This window comes from Saccoglossus kowalevskii, chromosome 4, assembly GCF_978046115.1.
Source record: "Saccoglossus kowalevskii chromosome 4, keSacKowa6.1, whole genome shotgun sequence".
Lineage (NCBI taxonomy): Eukaryota > Metazoa > Hemichordata > Enteropneusta > Harrimaniidae > Saccoglossus > Saccoglossus kowalevskii.
In genome coordinates this window covers 741,575-759,450 of record NC_140644.1, presented here as the reverse complement: position 1 = coordinate 759,450, position 17,876 = coordinate 741,575, and the positions used below count along the sequence as shown (strand labels likewise).

The 17,876-nt window shown below is 38.7% G+C and overlaps 1 long non-coding RNA gene and 1 other non-coding gene across 2 annotated transcripts; one reads left to right on the top strand and one right to left on the bottom strand.

The window, feature by feature from the left end:
* Positions 1-10,117: 10,117 nt before the first annotated feature.
* On the bottom strand, positions 10,118-10,200 carry TRNAL-UAA (transfer RNA leucine (anticodon UAA)). Its single transcript has one exon. It is a non-coding gene; the product is annotated as a tRNA-Leu (tRNA).
* A 4,710-nt stretch (positions 10,201-14,910) lies between these two features.
* Positions 14,911-16,188, top strand: LOC144344467 (uncharacterized). Its single transcript, XR_013419181.2, has 2 exons — positions 14,911-15,152; positions 16,025-16,188. It is a non-coding gene; the product is annotated as an uncharacterized LOC144344467 (long non-coding RNA).
* Positions 16,189-17,876: the final 1,688 nt, after the last annotated feature.

The following is a 17,876-nucleotide window of genomic DNA, read 5'->3' as shown; positions in this document are numbered from 1 at the left end:
TCGTAATATAACGTTTGTGGACGTAGATGATGGACACAAGAAACAGCTATATCCTGGAGATCTTCTCATATCTGTCAACACCTTGGATGTAATTGCTTACGTTGCCATGGACACGGAAAACATTGATACAATTTCGGTTTCCGAGGCAAGTTCTTTTCAGAAGATGAGAGTAGAAACTTGAGTAAAGGTTATCAGATCTCAATATACAATATTACTTAGAACCATACATGTATCAACACTCTTACTATACTATGTGTATGCCATGGAGTCCATGACGATGTGATTATTTGTTGTTTATTTATTTGCAGGCGTTTGGTGACAGTGTTAGTAACTGTATTGACCCAAGTGTGTACAGCGTGTGGAAGAATGCAAACGACGAGGTGAGTATACAGTGAATTCATTGGAATTACCTCCCCATTGCTATCATTCAACCTATTGTTACCCACGACGCACTTTTACCCTTTGTTACCCTATATCCACTTCTACCAATCTTTGCATTGTTACCCACTGCCAACGTTTACCCTTTGGTACCCTATATCCTCTTCTACCATTCAACCTATTGTTACCCAACCTATTGAACTTCTACCCACCGATTTCCTTCTACCCACTTCTATCGACCTTGTCACTTCTACCCATTGATACCATTATATACATTATATACATTGCAACCCTTCTACCCAGTGTTGCACTTTTACCTATTGCTACCCTTCTACCCAGTGTTGCACTTTTACCAATTGCTACCCTTCTACCCAGTGTTGCACTTTTATCTATTGCTACCCTTCTACCCAGTGTTGCACTTTTCCCTATTGCTACCCTTCTACCCAGTGTTGCACTTTTCCCTATTGCTACCCTTCTACCCAGTGTTGCACTTTTACCTATTGCTACCCTTCTACCCAGTGTTGCACTCTTACCTATTGCTACCCTTCTACCCAGTGTTGCACTTTTATCTATTGCTACCCTTCCACCCAGTGTTGCACTTTTACCTATTGCTACCCTTCTACCCAGTGTTGCACTTTTACCTATTGCTACCCTTCTACCCAGTGTTGCACTTTACCCTATTGCTACCCTTCTACCCAGTGTTTCACTTTTACCTATTGCTACCTTTCTACCCAGTGTTGCACTTTTATCTATTGCTACCCTTCTACCCAGTGTTGCACTTTTATCTATTGCTACCCTTCTACCCAGGGTTGCACTTTTCCCTATTGCTACCCTTCTACCCAGTGTTGCACTTTTACCTATTGCTACCCGTCTACCCAGTGTTGCACTTTTCCCTATTGCTACCCTTCTACCCAGTGTTGTACTTTTACCAATTGCTACCCTTCTACCCAGTGTTGCACTTTCCCCTATTGCTACCCTTCTACCCAGTGTTGCACTGTTATCTATTGCTACCCTTCTACCCATTGTTGTACTTTTACCAATTGCTACCCTTCTACCCAGTGTTGAACTCTTACCTATTGCTACCCTTCTACCCAGTGTTGCACTTTTACCTATTGCTACCCTTCTACCCAGTGTTTCACTTTTACCTATTGCTACCCTTCCACCCAGTGTTGCACTTTTACCTATTGCTACCCTTCTACCCAGTGTTGCACTTTTATCTATTGCTACCCTTCTACCCAGTGTTGCACTTTTATCTATTGCTACCCTTCTACCCAGTGTTGCACTTTTACCTATTGCTACCCTTCTACCCAGTGTTTCACTTTTACCTATTGCTACCCTTCTACCCAGTGTTGCACTTTTACCTATTGCTACCCTTCTACCCAGTGTTGCACTCTTACCTATTGCTACCCTTCTACCCAGTGTTACACTTTTACCTATTGCTACCCTTCTACCCAGTGTTTCACTTTTACCTATTGCTACCCTTCTACCCAGTGTTGCACTTTTACCTATTGCTACCCTTCTACCCAGTGTTGCACTTTTATCCATTGCTACCCTTCTACCCAGTGTTGCACTTTACCCTATTGCTACCCTTCTACCCAGTGTTGCACTTTTACCTATTGCTACCTTTCTACCCAGTGTTGCACTTTTATCTATTGCTACCCTTCTACCCAGTGTTGCACTTTTATCTATTGCTACCCTTCTACCCAGTGTTGCACTTTTATCTATTGCTACCCTTCTACCCAGTGTTGCACTTTTCCCTATTGCTACCCTTCTACCCAGTGTTGCACTTTTCCCTATTGCTACCCTTCTACCCAGTGTTGCACTTTTACCTATTGCTACCCTTCTACCCAGTGTTGCACTCTTACCTATTGCTACCCTTCTACCCAGTGTTGCACTTTTATCTATTGCTACCCTTCCACCCAGTGTTGCACTTTTACCTATTGCTACCCTTCTACCCAGTGTTGCACTTTTACCTATTGCTACCCTTCTACCCAGTGTTGCACTTTACCCTATTGCTACCCTTCTACCCAGTGTTGCACTTTTACCTATTGCTACCTTTCTACCCAGTGTTGCACTTTTATCTATTGCTACCCTTCTACCCAGTGTTGCACTTTTATCTATTGCTACCCTTCTACCCAGTGTTGCACTTTTCCCTATTGCTACCCTTCTACCCAGTGTTGCACTTTTACCTATTGCTACCCTTCTACCCAGTGTTGCACTTTTCCCTATTGCTACCCTTCTACCCAGTGTTGTACTTTTACCAATTGCTACCCTTCTACCCAGTGTTGCACTTTCCCCTATTGCTACCCTTCTACCCAGTGTTGCACTTTTACCTATTGCTACCCTTCTACCCAGTGTTGCACTTTTACCTATTGCTACCCTTCTACCCAGTGTTGCACTTTTACCTATTGCTACCCTTCTACCCATTGTTGTACTTTTACCAATTGCTACCCTTCTACCCAGTGTTGCACTTTTATCTATTGCTACCCTTCTACCCAGTGTTGCACTTTTCCCTATTGCTACCCTTCTACCCAGTGTTGCACTTTTCCTTATTGCTACCCTTCTACCCAGTGTTGCACTTTTACCTATTGCTACCCTTCTACCCAGTGTTGCACTCTTACCTATTGCTACCCTTCTACCAAGTGTTGCACTTTTATCTATTGCTACCCTTCCACCCAGTGTTGCACTTTTACCTATTGCTACCCTTCTACCCAGTGTTGCACTTTTACCTATTGCTACCCTTCTACCCAGTGTTGCACTTTACCCTATTGCTACCCTTCTACCCAGTGTTTCACTTTTACCTATTGCTACCTTTCTACCCAGTGTTGCACTTTTATCTATTGCTACCCTTCTACCCAGTGTTGCACTTTTATCTATTGCTACCCTTCTACCCAGGGTTGCACTTTTCCCTATTGCTACCCTTCTACCCAGTGTTGCACTTTTACCTATTGCTACCCTTCTACCCAGTGTTGCACTTTTCCCTATTGCTACCCTTCTACCCAGTGTTGTACTTTTACCAATTGCTACCCTTCTACCCAGTGTTGCACTTTCCCCTATTGCTACCCTTCTACCCAGTGTTGCACTTTTACCTATTGCTACCCTTCTACCCAGTGTTGCACTTTTACCTATTGCTACCCTTCTACCCAGTGTTGCACTTTTACCTATTGCTACCCTTCTACCCATTGTTGTACTTTTACCAATTGCTACCCTTCTACCCAGTGTTGCACTTTTATCTATTGCTACCCTTCTACCCAGTGTTGCACTTTTACCTATTGCTACCCTTCTACCCAGTGTTGCTCTTTTCCCTATTGCTACCCTTCTACCCAGTGTTGCACTTTTCCCTATTGCTACCCTTCTACCCAGTGTTGCACTTTTATCTATTGCTACCCTTCTACCCAGTGTTGCACTTTTACCTATTGCTACCCTTCTACCCATTGTTGTACTTTTACCAATTGCTATCCTTCTACCCAGTGTTGCACTTTTATCTATTGCTACCCTTCTACCCAGTGTTGCACTTTTATCTATTGCTACCCTTCTACCCAGTTTTGCACTTTTACCTATTGCTACCTTTCTACCCAGTGTTGCACTTTTATCTATTCCTACCTTTCTACCCAGTGTTGCACTTTTATCTATTGCTACCCTTCTACCCAGTGTTGCACTTTTATCTATTGCTACCCTTCTACCCAGTGTTGCACTTTTCCCTATTGCTACCCTTCTACCCAGTGTTGCACTTTTACCTATTGCTACCCTTCTACCCAGTGTTGCACTTTTCCCTATTGCTACCCTTCTACCCAGTGTTGTACTTTTACCAATTGCTACCCTTCTACCCAGTGTTGCACTTTCCCCTATTGCTACCCTTCTACCCAGTGTTGCACTTTTACCTATTGCTACCCTTCTACCCAGTGTTGCACTTTTACCTATTGCTACCCTTCTACCCAGTGTTGCACTTTTACCTATTGCTACCCTTCTACCCATTGTTGTACTTTTACCAATTGCTACCCTTCTACCCAGTGTTGCACTTTTATCTATTGCTACCCTTCTACCCAGTGTTGCACTTTTATCTATTGCTACCCTTCTACCCAGTGTTGCACTTTTACCTATTGCTACCCTTCTACCCAGTGTTGCACTTTTCCCTATTGCTACCCTTCTACCCAGTGTTGCACTTTTCCCTATTGCTACCCTTCTACCCAGTGTTGCACTTTTATCTATTGCTACCCTTCTACCCAGTGTTGCACTTTTACCTATTGCTACCCTTCTACACAGTGTTGCACTTTTATCTATTGCTACCCTTCTACCCAGTGTTGCACTTTTACCTATTGCTACCCTTCTACCCATTGTTGTACTTTTACCAATTGCTACCCTTCTACCCAGTGTTGCACTGTTATCTATTGCTACCCTTCTACCCAGTGTTGCACTTTTACCTATTTCTACCCTTCTACCCAGTGTTGCACTTTTATCTATTGCTACCCTTCTACCCAGTGTTGCACTTTTACCTATTGCTACCCTTCTACCCATTGTTGTACTTTTACCAATTGCTACCCTTCTATCCAGTGTTGCACTTTTATCTATTGCTACCCTTCTACCCAGTGTTGCACTTTTATCTATTGCTACCCTTCTACCCAGTGTTGCACTTTTATCTATTGCTACCCTTCTACCCAGTGTTGCACTTTCATCTATTGCTACCCTTCTACCCAGTGTTGCACTTTTACCTATTGCTACCCTTCTACCCATTGTTGTACTTTTACCAATTGCTACCCTTCTACCCAGTGTTGCACTTTTCCCTATTGCTACCCTTCTACCCAGTGTTGCACTTTTCCCTATTGCTACCCTTCTACCCAGTGTTGCACTTTTACCTATTGCTACCCTTCTACCCAGTGTTGCACTTTTACCTATTGCTACCCTTCTACCCATTGTTGTACTTTTACCAATTGCTACCCTTCTACCCAGTGTTGCACTTTTACCAATTGCTACCCTTCTACCCAGTGTTTCACTTTTATCTATTGCTACCCTTCTACCCAGTGTTGCACTTTTATCTATTGCTACCCTTCTACCCAGTGTTGCACTTTTATCTATTGCTGCCCTTCTACCCAGTGTTGCACTTTTACCTATTGCTACCCTTCTACCCATTGTTGTACTTTTACCAATTGCTACCCTTCTACCCAGTGTTGCACTTTTCCCTATTGCTACCCTTCTACCCAGTGTTGCACTTTTCCCTATTGCTACCCTTCTACCCAGTGGTGCACTTTTACCTATTGCTACCCTTCTACCCAGTGTTGCACTTTTACCTATTGCTACCCTTCTACCCATTGTTGTACTTTTACCAATTGCTACCCTTCTACCCAGTGTTGCACTTTTACCAATTGCTACCCTTCTACCCAGTGTTTCACTTTTATCTATTGCTACCCTTCTACCCAGTGTTGCACTTTTACCTATTGCTACCCTTCTACCCAGTGTTGCACTTTTATCTATTGCTACCCTTCTACCCAGTGTTGCACTTTTATCTATTGCTACCCTTCTACCCAGTGTTGCACTTTTATCTATTGCTACCCTTCTACCCAGTGTTGCACTTTTACCTATTGCTACCCTTCTACCCAGTGTTGCACTTTTACCTATTTCTACCCTTCTACCCAGTGTTGCACTTTTATCTATTGCTACCCTTCTACCCAGTGTTGCACTTTTACCTATCGCTACCCTTCTACCCAGTGTTGCACTTTTACCTATTGCTACCCTTCTACCCAGTGTTGCACTTTTATCTATTGCTACCCTTCTGCCCGGTGTTGCACTTTTACCTATTGCTACCCTTCTACCCAGTGTTGTACTTTTACCAATTGCTACCCTTCTACCCAGTGTTGCACTTTTACCTATTGCTACCCTTCTACCCAGTGTTGTACTTTTACCAATTGCTACCCTTCTACCCAGTGTTGCACTCTTACCTATTGCTACCCTTCTACCCAGTGTTGCACTTTTACCTATTGCTACCCTTCTACCCAGTGTTTCACTTTTACCTATTTCTACCCTTCTACCCAGTGTTGCACTTTTACCTATTGCTACCCTTCTACCCAGTGTTTCACTTTTACCTATTGCTACCCTTCTACCCACTGTTGCACTTTTATTTATTGCTACCCTTCTACCCAGTGTTTCACTTTTACCTATTGCTACCCTTCTACCCAGTGTTGCACTTTTACCAATTGCTACCCTTCTACCCAGTGTTGCACTTGTATCTATTGCTACCTTTCTACCCAGTGTTGCACTTTTATCTATTGCTACCCTTCTACCCAGTGTTGCACTTTTATCTATTGCTACCCTTCTACCCAGTGTTGCACTTTTATCTATTGCTACCCTTCTACCCAGTGTTGCACTTTTATCTATTGCTACCCTTCTACCCAGTGTTGCACTTTTACCTATTGCTACCCTTCTACCCAGTGTTTCACTTTTACCTATTGCTACCCTTCTACCCAGTGTTGCACTTTTACCTATTGCTACCCTTCTACCCAGTGTTGCACTTTTACCTATTGCTACCCTTCTACCCAGTGTTGCACTTTTACCTATTGCTACCCTTCTACCCAGTGTTGCACTTTTCCCTATTGCTACCCTTCTACCCAGTGTTGTACTTTTACCAATTGCTACCCTTCTACCCAGTGTTGCACTGTTATCTATTGCTACCCTTCTACCCAGTGTTGCACTTTTATCTATTGCTACCCTTCTACCCAGTGTTGCACTTTTACCTATTGCTACCCTTCTACCCAGTGTTGCACTTTTATCTATTGCTACCCTTCTACCCAGTGTTGCACTTTTATCTATTGCTACCCTTCTACCCAGTGTTGCACTTTTACCTATTGCTACCCTTCTACCAACTTTTATACACATTCCTATTCTTGTCCCCACTGATTCGCTTCTGCCTGTTGCCACACTAATTGTATATTGGTGATTACTCGCGTTTAACAATTTGATCTTAGAATTGCATACAGTCTCTTATTTACTTTTTGGTGTATTTTTCATTAAAATCAAATATCATGGTGTAAATGGTGAAAGTATTACTAATACACAGCTATACTTTTGTATTGAAAAAAACACACCAACAAATAAACAAAATACTGTATGCAAGTTTTATTTGGAAAAAATAAAAATTAAAATATTGACTATTATTACTAAAAATACGTATGATGCTCTTTTTTTTTTCATGAATTCATTTCCCATTTGTTGCAGGACATCGTAGCATCTGGTGCTACTTCCATGGTGGCTAGTACGGAGCTTTTAGCACGTGGTATAGCACAGAATCAAACACAGCTAATGAAACGACGAAGACGACGAAATACAGAAGAAACAATTCAAGAAAAAATTGAAATTACGTCATCAAACTTAGGTGAGCTACATCCAACCTAAATTTTCCCCTGTCGAGCAAGAATATATGCTATATCAGCTACACTGATAGAATCAATGTAGTCTCAAACATTACCATGCATAGCAAGAATACCCTGCCTTTCTTATATGGTATACAATTTCAGTGTTCGTGGTTGTTGTCATGGAAACGCCGGGTTCCCTAGAAAAGTGGGATCCTTCGAATGAAATTGTAAGTCGTGGTAGCTTGAATGACAGCAGTGAAATTATTATTCCTTTACCAGCATCCAGTCTTCAACTTATAATGAAAAGGGGTATGTAATAACATTTCTAACATACACACACAGCATATATTGGTTCGTACTAGGAATTTAAAACACATGCGCATTTGCGTATTTTTTATCAAACGACAACTATTCAATGTGTGACCAATGTACGCTATAACATGATTCAGAAATAGTCGATATTATAGTGCCTCAATTAAAATTGAGAAAGTCCACTAAAATTGTTAACTACGTAGATCGTAGAGACCATGGAAACCTGGCTACTTTATAATGATGTGTCGAGCTCATTTAGATACTTAATCGGTTATTTTCTTATCAGATGGTTTTGTTAGTATATTTGCTGCCAAATTTGCAACTATCGGTGAACTATATTCTCTCTATAACGACACCATGAACGACACAGAAGACCTGCCAGTTGATAGTCGAGGGTATGTATTCTATCTTGTATTTTGACAATATGATAAATGCATTATTCATGATGTATCTTACATGTAATGAATGTGAGTGGTCATTTGTAATAGTATTATGTGTTTGCATGTAATGTCTTCCACGGGTCACTACGTTATAACATATGCGTTTTGTTTTATTCATTTTTAAGGATTCAAAAACTTAATTACGTTAATTCTGACGTTGTTTCTGGTGCTGTTCTCGGAGAAGACTCTGGTAGTACGAGCTTGGTTGACCCAGTCATCATTATATTTGAACACAAAGAGGTAATATTAACGCATAATAAGAATATAGAATTGGTACTATAAGCACCCGGGTGGATAATGTGTTGTTGTTTTTTTAAATATGTAGCAAGGAGTACTCTATTTTCACTAGCCAAGGTTCGTTTATTCGGCTATCGCCTCACGTTCGTTGGGAGTATGTTTACATTGAGTAGGGAGTTATCTGCATCGAGCTAGCAAAACGTGTTCGGGAGGTTTTACACCGTATGATGACGTCAACAATTCGAACGCTTGTTGGTTATCATACCGGCTATGAAACAAAACAAAAAGCACTTTAAAAACATATGTCATGATACTAGGATTTAAATCGAGCTAAAAATTCGCACACCTTACTGAGCTTTTTCCAGTTGAGCGCTCAAGTTCTTTAGAAAAGGAAGTTTTGAATGTTCGCCCTTCCATATAAAATAAAGGAATTACATGTAGATCCAAATATCCCTTACATAAAAGTAGGTAGACTTGGAATAGTCTTGACTCATATTGTAGAATAGGTGCTTTATATTCAATGACAACAAGTTGATAAGATCTAAACACAATCACAAGATTTTCTTTGCTTGATCAAATTGTAGGATTATTCACAAAGCGTCAGTCAAAAACATAAACATTTCATTGTTTGTTGAGAATGCGACCACATAAATCTTCCTAGCCACACATTACATTTGAGGGGGGGGGGGCAAGGGTTATTTTCGTTCAACGTAATTGCAATATTTTTTTGTTCGTACAACGTAAATAGAAAAAATAAATTCCGTAATTCTGTAATCACAGGCTAGACGTACAACGTAATCAATCAAATATTTTTTTCGTATACTGTAAAAATGTGTCATTTTTCTCGTACGTACAAAATTCACATCCAAATAAAAAAAATCGTAAAGAATAATCCAGGGAAATTACATTTTAGAAACTGTAAAACGACTAGATGACACAATTCACTACAAAATTGAATGTCACGACGTAAAAGGCCCTCTAACCGAATGAAGAGCATTACGAGGGTAATATGCGCATGCGTCTCTTCACACGGCGCAGCAATGGTGGAAAATTTGAGTCGGAGAGCTCTTCGGACTATTCAATGTTCCATTTGTTAACACTGTAAACTGTAAAAACGCCTTTTTTTTCTTCGTAAATTGTGAAAAGCCCTTTTTATTTCCCGTAAAACCGTACCAGCTACCCCCCCCCCTTGCCTCCCCTCTACATTTGGTATTTTGGGGTGGCTAACTTCGCAAAATTTAGGACGCCCTCTAGCTATAACGTGTTGCGCACGCGCGGCACAGGTGCGTTTGCCCCGTCAACAAAAAAGCATGCAACAAAATAAATAGCATGAAACATCTACAAACTAACCCGTGAACTAATGTACCAAATCATTAACTGTTTCAACTTGTGGAAGAAAAAATTTACTAGTGCGGGTGGGATTCGAACCCACGAGGACTAGTGTCCATTGGAACTTAAGTCCAACGCCTTAACCGCTCGGCCACCGCACTGGTGCACAAAAGATCTTGCATTAATAGTATTTATTTATCCGTGGGACAACAATTATCTTTAATTACGTTTTCATACTTGATTATTTTTTTATTTTATTTTACACTTATAGGTTACCGGGACAAAAAATCCACGATGTGTGTTCATGAATATGAATGCAAGGTAGGTGTGTCAGTACAAGGTCACCCTGTGTTACTCGCAACCACGGTGAATATACCAAGTTCTGCGGGTGATACTGATCATAAATAAGGGGTAATCACGAAACGAGTCGCATGGTGAGAGGCTCGATATGCAGTAACTGCACAACATTTCCCGGGGATGTGATTCTGACAGCCATATGCCCGACACGAATTACGCCACATGAACGACACGGGTGTGTGTATAGCGCCCTCTATCGTCGATTATCAAGATCTGCAATTTATTTAGTTCAGTGTACTTTGTAACGACGCAAATACCTCCTGTTCTAAATGGGAGGGGACATCGTACACTCGAAAGCGTGACCATATTTATATCTCGGCAGCTACGAAATACATACTCATGTTTAAGTACCATTTGTATAACCAATGTGTTTCCCCGGTTTATATCAATAAATTGCGACGTCAAACTAAACATCTCAAATCACCGTGACATTCGCTGTAATTTTTTCTGAATATTTGTTGTGCCAGGCGACATTTCCAGACATTCAAGACACTGCCTCTTCTCCCTACGTTTGTTTTGTTTTGTTTAGAGGCGTAATGAATCTCAGCTAAAGACAGGGGCGTCGATCATGGGGGGACAAGGGGGACACGCCCCCCCCCCACTTTCTGAATGGTGGGGGACACAATATCAACTGTCCCCTCCACTTTTCAGACTTACCCAAATATCAATAATAGGCTTATATCAAAGCCTGTGTTTGTGTAAGGCATTTGGTTCTGTGTACATGTACTGTATTCTTAATGATCAAGAATGAGGATCCCTAAGTATGCACCAAATGACTTCATTTTGGTCAGTTGCATTTTTCAAAAATGTCTACCTTCTGAGGGGGGCACATCCCTCCTCGGGGTTACACATCTATAGTCCGACATTCCTATATTCCGACACCCCTATGTTCCGACATTACTATATTCCGACAACCCTATGTTGAGATGCTAATAAGTTCTGACACCTACGAAATTTTAGAATCGTTTTTGACATTTCACTGCGTTTTTATCTCTTTACTATAAGAAAAAATATCATTATTCTTCTTCAAATATTATTCTACGCTCACCTTTTGTAACACAATGTTACATTTCTTTACATTAAAACATAACTATGCCGGATTATAATACTTGCCACTCTTCTGACCATAGGCTTTCATGGAGGTGTTTTTGTGATCATCGTCGGCAATATTCTCAGACGCGATGTATCCCATCAAGCTTCAGACGCAAAATATTTTTTTTTTTAATTATTGTTAAACGTTCAGATCAACAATAAACTATGTACATGACAGTCTTCATGTGGGCCCCTTACAACTTGTACTCGGGGAGACCTAAATTACATTGTTTAGTACTTTTATGTTCGACAATCATCCAATAAATTCTGAGCCGGCTAGAATGTGCCATATTTTCAATGGAAATATGTACGCTAGTGGTCGGATGCCAAAATTGAATAAATACCCCTCCCCATGGTAGAACAAAGCAACATGTTTTTTCTCTGTTCAGGGCGATCAGTCTAGTTACAGAATATTGACTGTACAATTAAAATTAAAAAAGGCTGTCAAATTTACATGCCATAAAATAGACAGAAACATGGGAATTAATTTGGTCATTTTTTGCTGTAGAATCTGAGCCGTTTTACCCCCGAAAATCAGGGTAAATATGTTAGCTTTAAAAGTTTTTACACACGGCGTCAAATAAACGGGAATTTTATGGGATCAACCTTATACAAAGATATAATTACGCAATAGCCTGTCACATATTAAATAGGAATACCTCAGACAGACACCATCATGTTATATATCAAATTAAAGCTATATTGGTGTAGCGTACAAGTATTACGTTGGATATTACATCGTATAATCCATTACTTATTGACATTATGAATTCATTAACTTTAATATACGTTATTCAAAATCACCAAATGACATTTTCTGGGCAAATCCTGTCTATGATAAAATGAATTAGTCATGACATATTCATTTATTTGAAAATAAGTCTTTTTATTCTTTCTCAATATTTTATTTATTTAAATATTTATTTATTTATTTATTTATTTATTTATTTATTTATTTATTTATTTATTTGTTTGTTTGTTTGTTTGTTTGTTTGTTTGTTTGTTTATTTATTTATTTATTTATTTATTTATTTATTTATTTATTTATTTATTTATTTATTTAAGAGAACGCTATTCACTGCCAAGAAATTACATATAGATAAAAATTGAATTCAAATAGATGGCGAGACGTTGCCTGGCCTAAGATTTACATAAGTAACATATGTAGCAAAGAAGTTTGGGTAATTTACACAAACGTAAAATACAAAATCGACGACTGCACAATGTAGCGAATAGGCAGTTTCAAATACATCTACAGAACACAAAGGATATTGACAAAGAAATAATGTAAAGTATAAATACGGGATATACATGTTTTGGCAGATATAAGGATAAGTATTTAAATTGTTTATTATACCAACTGTAATTTATGAGTGTAACATATGGGAATATTTTCAGAATAAAGAGGAATATCAGAACAATGCAATGGAACAACGAAGAATAGAATAGAATAGGGTTTCTGAATTCCTTAAGGAAATCTGTCTAATATGGACCTTAATCTTGAACGATGAATTATGCATCAAATGTGCAGGTAGTATAAACTTGTGCAATATCCTCGCATTAGAGGAAGCCGGCCTATTGTACATTTAAATTATCGGATAAATATCTGATAATTCTCGATGTTTTAGATTGATATTAGACAGGGTCTACAGCTGGGTGGTGGTTTAATTCTCTGAGACCTATCAATGTCTTAGATTGATAGGAAAACGTATAACGTGTGGAGGTAAACAAGGAATTTTAGCTGAAAACACACAATACAGAAATGGAAAGAGATAGTGTGAAACCTTTGTATTTTTTGGCAATCTCAAAAACTTATGCAAACACTACGGAATGCTAAATGCAGTGCCTATTCATCTCTCGCATAATAAATAAATAAATGATTTTAATTAATATGTAGATAAACTTGGAAAGGTGCTACCGGATGTAAACGGCAACCTTGCAATTCCGCGACTGATGAATATCGAAGTACAACTTTCATAAAAAAGGTAAAATAATTCTCCGATAATTATCGATCTAAAACTTCGATAGTTAGGCAATCGGAGGATTTAAGGCTGGAGCCACATCCAACAGACACGGATATTGTCAAATAATTGTCGAAGTATTAGAATGATACAATGTGCAACATTGTTTGATAATTCTCTGATAATTATCCGATAACATTATGCAAGATCCCGCCTTCACGGACTTTCGAGCATCATGGCCGGACTACACTACAGTTGGGTTTCCAGTATTAACCCACAGGACATCCTGATTATATCAAGGTAGTAAAAGGTCACGCACGGCTAGTCAGATTAAGTTTGACCAAAGTATACTGTGTGTCGGAACATAGTGGTGTCGGAACATAGAGATGTCGGAGCATAGGGCGGTCCCCCTTCTCAGACACCCCCCCCCCCTGTTCGCGCAAGCGCGGACATTGGCCGTTTACACGGACACAAAAGTGTCCCCCTCACTTTTCAGAATGGATCGACGCCCCTGGCCAAAGAGGGAAAGTTAGCACACGCATCTAACTTCACTCACATTGTTTTCTATTATCTTAGGTTTGTTAGTGAGATATTCTAGGGTCTATGGAAACACAATCACGTATTTGAGAAACAATTGCGGAGAGGAGTTTATGTCTCCGCCGTGTAATAACAGCCATAGACGCTGAACTGGTTTTGATTTTCATGATCTTGCATGTAACGATATTTACTTTGCACACTGTATATGATAAATCATTTGAGATATTTTTTGTTTTGTTCAAATTTAACTTTATTTTTTTTATTCATTTTAACATCACCAATATTTTTCATGAGCTTGATTTTTTTTTTTAATTTTATGATGGAGTATGTCGTCAGTAACAGAACAAGATATATTCGGAATCGTTTGTCGATAATGGAGTATTCATGTTAAATAATACGTCATTGATAGTTAAATAGGGTGAGCCGAAATTAAATAATACAATTCGTGTTTTGTTTTATAAATTGATATAATTAATATTATATTTTGATAGCACGCTGTCCGAGCAATGGAGTAGTGAGGGTTGCGTAATTCAAAGTACTAATCTCACTCACACAGTCTGTAACTGTTACCATTTAACGAACTTTGCTCTTATAATGGACATTCATAATCTCAAGGTCAGTAGATGACATGTTTCTGTATATTTGTAGTTTATTTACAGTTAGTTTCTCTCTGCAAACGAGATCAATTAATGCCGCCAATTTCACTGTGAGGTCACTGCAGTATAATTTCCGCGACTCAGTCTGAGTTTTGATAATATCATGATGAATATTGTTTATCTATTTATTTGTTGCAAGACGCAGTAAATGTGATATCCCAGAGTTCAATGCGTTTTGTACCATCCAATATACACTTTATCTCCGCATGAGGGCGCAATTTCAAATTGAAAGAAAAACTAGCATACACGCTATCAGCATTCTATGACCTCAATTGACCCACCAGCCTCATTCCCAACTTGATACTGGAATTCTCATTTTTTTTATGTATTTGAAGTTGTTTACCCGGATCGTTTTAACCATTTCAATAAATAGTTATAGACTATAATTGATTATGTGAAATTACTGCATTTTTGGTGGTTTTTGGCCTACTCCTCTCACTGTTATGTTAAAATTACCGCGAGAGTGCCTCCTATGGATTTTCAACATGGCGGCTCACAATGTTACGTTCGGTAAGTCCTTTTTTATACGTTTTACACGAAAAAAAGCAATTTTTAGAAAATAACGTTCGATTTCTTCAATTGTTGGCGCCTTTTTTGTTGCAAAAATGCTGGTCGTGAATATGCAAAACGTAATTTTGTTGTGGATTTCGAGAGCTTTACAACGATATGTAGATCGACCATATACACGTTATGTCCCTCATAGGAGTAGTGAATAAAGTGTCATAATGTATTTTGTCATTAATTTGCATACCATATATACACTATTGAGATAATATATACACTATTGAAATACTATGGGTATAGGGATAAAATGAACATTATCCATGTATCTGTGTTTGATACCAATGCATTTCATTCGTTTCTCTCAATATTATTTTCTGACATATTATTCATAATAAATTATGTAATATTAAAGTGAGAATATACTAAATATAGTTAATAACAAATGATTTTCAAAAAAAATGTGCCACGCCCCCTCCACTTGCCCCATTTCTCCAGTAATCGTGACACACATTGATGTGTTTGAAGTTGAGGAATTAATATCTAGAAAATAGTGTCATTACAAATTTGACAATTTAGGCTGACTTTAGAATAGTTTTACCAAGTGTAAATAATAATAATTTATTATTATGAAAGATTTTTTATATTAAATATTGAGATTAGTTTAATAACAAATGATTTTCAAAGAAAATGTGCCAGGCCCCCTCCACATGCCCCATTCTTTACAGTCAAAGACTTCATAGAAAATAGTGTCATTACAAATTTGACAATTTAGGCTGACTCTGGAATAGTTTTACCAAGTGTAAATAATAATTTATTATTATGACAGATTTTTGATATTAAATATTGAGATTAGTAATGCATCTTGTGTTTTGTTTCAGATCTTTTGTGCTGAACTTACCATGGACAGTTTGCATGTGACAAGTGATACCTGGCTTGATTTTATATACAACATGGAGATGTGATGCACATAGTGTGCATTTGTATTCCTTGTATGTGCCAAATAAAATTTCAAAATATGATTCAGCAGAATCCAACAAATTCACTTCAGTGTATTTAATTTCAAATGCTAGTGAAGCTGCTTCAAGTTTCTTATCAAGTTTATTAAGATCATCCTTTTTAGTAACTTGAAGTAACTTTGCTGATTGATTTGCTTCATTAATTTCAACCTTGGTATCAAATTGGTCGACCAGTTTTGATTCATATTGCTTCACATCATGTTTTCATCTTCAGATAACTTTGCAAACTTTTGTATAAATTCCAGTTGTTGGTCGATCTCTTGAACCTCGTTGAAGAGCTCGTCAATTAGTTTACCCACGTTTCTCAATTTAGCATGAAGGTGATCCATAGTGTATTCATTTATGGGGTCATACTTTATAAGAGGATGATTACTCTGACCATTACTTTTTTCTTCTGCCCATGAATTCATATCCGCAAGAGTGATAGACATATCCCATTCATGATTTGGATTGTGACATTTATGAACTGTAGCCAAACATAAATTGCAGAAAAAACTGGTACTCTTTCTCTGCAAGACCAAACTTTTATACTTTTCATCTCCTTCCAGTTTTCTACAGTATTTCACCCCCTTTATACCATGTTGGGCACATTTTTCAGTGCATGCCAGAACAGGAAGAATATCAACTTCTATCAGTGCATCTCTCTCTGGGGCATTTATAATGGCAAATGGAATGCGGCTTGCATCAGACTGGATTTGGATCTCCCCATACTTCATTACCATTATATTTTATCAGACGTATAGCACCACTGATGGCAAATACATTGAAATTTTGGGACACTCCCTTGAAATCTTGGAAAGTGTCTTGGAAACATTTCCTTGTGTTCTCAGAGATTTCTCTAAACCATCATAGTCAGCTTCAGATAGACCGCCCCCTAGATGGATAAATATGTGTTCTGCTTCAGAATCATTCCATAATTTAGTGTCATCTGTAGTCTGATCTAATTTCTGGGAAGATGGTGCTGCTAATAAAGCCAATTTAACAGAAGGAGGCAGAATATCTGATGTAATGGCTTCCTTGAAAAATGATACAGATAATACTGATTTGGCAAATGCTTTATCTTTATTTAATCGTAATTGACAAAGGGCACTCTCATCAAATCCAGACAACTTTTCACCTACTGCCTGGTGCTGATTTAAGATTTTACTGATGTAGGCTCGACTCCCAGTGGCTTTCTTAGAAATTGCTGATCTTTTCATGCTAAATAGAACTGCAAGAGAGACTACCAAATATTTCTTTGAATCATCCCATTCGTGACCCTTTAAATTTTCCAGCAAATTTCTCACCACTTGTCTTACTTGAGCCCTTTTTGAATGATCAAATCGGAAAGTTGTCCTATTTTATTAGCAACGAGCGATCTGGCCTTCATCAGCTTAAATCTGTGAAAAGCACGGCTGGCAGTAGAGCTTGTCGTCATTCCCATAACGAACAAATCATTCGACGCCATAGCATAAAATCGCCTACAAACCATTCGAATTGAGCACATCGTTTTAACTTTCTCAAACTGTGAACTATCGTCATCACTGTCATTAAAAAAGCAACAAAACCCGAATATTCGAGTCAAAATCTCGGAAGAAATATCAGAAAGCGAACGACCTTGTGTGCCGACAACATCGGCAATCGAATGAGCAGCTGATTTCCCACGTGATTTTGCGGCTAAACTTGCCTGCTTGACTCTTTTGGATGCTCTTGGCATGATTATGTAGGAATACGT